The sequence below is a fragment of the Empidonax traillii genome, unplaced genomic scaffold (assembly GCF_003031625.1).
Source record: "Empidonax traillii isolate 1590-97213 ecotype Southwest subspecies unplaced genomic scaffold, ASM303162v1 scaffold461:size861717, whole genome shotgun sequence".
In the NCBI taxonomy this organism is placed as follows: Eukaryota; Metazoa; Chordata; class Aves; order Passeriformes; family Tyrannidae; genus Empidonax; species Empidonax traillii.
The window spans coordinates 359889-361100 of NW_020955654.1; positions in this window are offsets into that span (position 1 = coordinate 359889).

Here is a 1212-nt window from a genome sequence, read left to right on the forward strand (position 1 = left end):
AAGGCCCTCAGATCCCGGGACCACTCTGGGACACAGGCAAGATCCCCCTGCATTTTGGGAGCAGATTGGGCCCCCTGGAGGGACAGTGCTGTTGGTGCCCCCCAGGCTCGGGGACCCTGAGGACTTGAGCGTGCACTGAAAGGATTCTTCGAGGAGCTCCTCTGGGTGCCCGAAACTGGGGAGCTCAAAACAAGGTCCCTGGAATGGATTCAGGCATTCCTGAGAGTATCAGAGGTGTACCTGTCCATCTGGGCCATGGAGCTCTAGAATGGACTGTAAGTGGGTTATAAAAGTGGTTCTCCAATTGCAAAAGAAGTGTGGGATTGGGATTAAGGAATGAGCAGTGATGGTACCATTGGCTGTTTTCTCTTGACTGGAATTGTGAGAGTTGCAGGAGTGCAAGGTGTGGGTTCCAGTCCCCACCATTTGGTTTGCACATGTCCTGGTCAGACACAGGTCTAGTTTCCTCAGTCCTTAACACAATAGAAGGAGAATTAAGGGATGGCACTGTGAAGGTGATTGTTGTGACAGGGGTTTAACTGGGAAAACCTTGGGTAATTCCTCAGTTTTTCTTTGCCAAAGTCATCCAAACCTTTGCTAGAAAGAGATTTGCTGGAAAAGTTGAGACAGAAATTAAAGGGAAAATGGGGAGATTGAAATTGTAATTCCTGAAACTAAATGTGTGAGAGCAGCAGCTCTTCTTATGCAGGAAATAACTCCTGTCAGCAGCACCATCCCGACTGAAGTGGCAGATGGAGTTCCTGTTGTGTGGGCCAGTGGAATTCCAGGAAACTGGACTAGGGCAGAACTTGTAAGAATTACCCCTAAGCCAGAGTCTGTACTGGTAAGGCAAACCTGGTATCCTTTAAAATTAGGAAGCCAAGTTGGATTGGTTCCTGTAACAGCCAAGTTTGGTAATCACGGTTTGAGAGTAGAATGTGAATGCAAGAACTTGTAAAGAAAGGAAGTGGGAAAGATGATTGATTCCTGGGAGCAGGGGCTGACAGACACTGGCACTGGATGTTTGGTTGTGGTTGGGAATGAGCAGCTTGACCTTCTCAGGGTCTGTGCTGGGTGTGGGTTTGGGTCCTGTCTGGCCACAGGTCTGTGCAGCAGCTGGAGCCTGGGCAGGTTTGGGGGCTGTGGTGTCCCAGCCTCTGAAGTTTGTTGTCACTGTTTCCTTTCAGTGGCAAAGTGTCCCTGCTTGGCTGT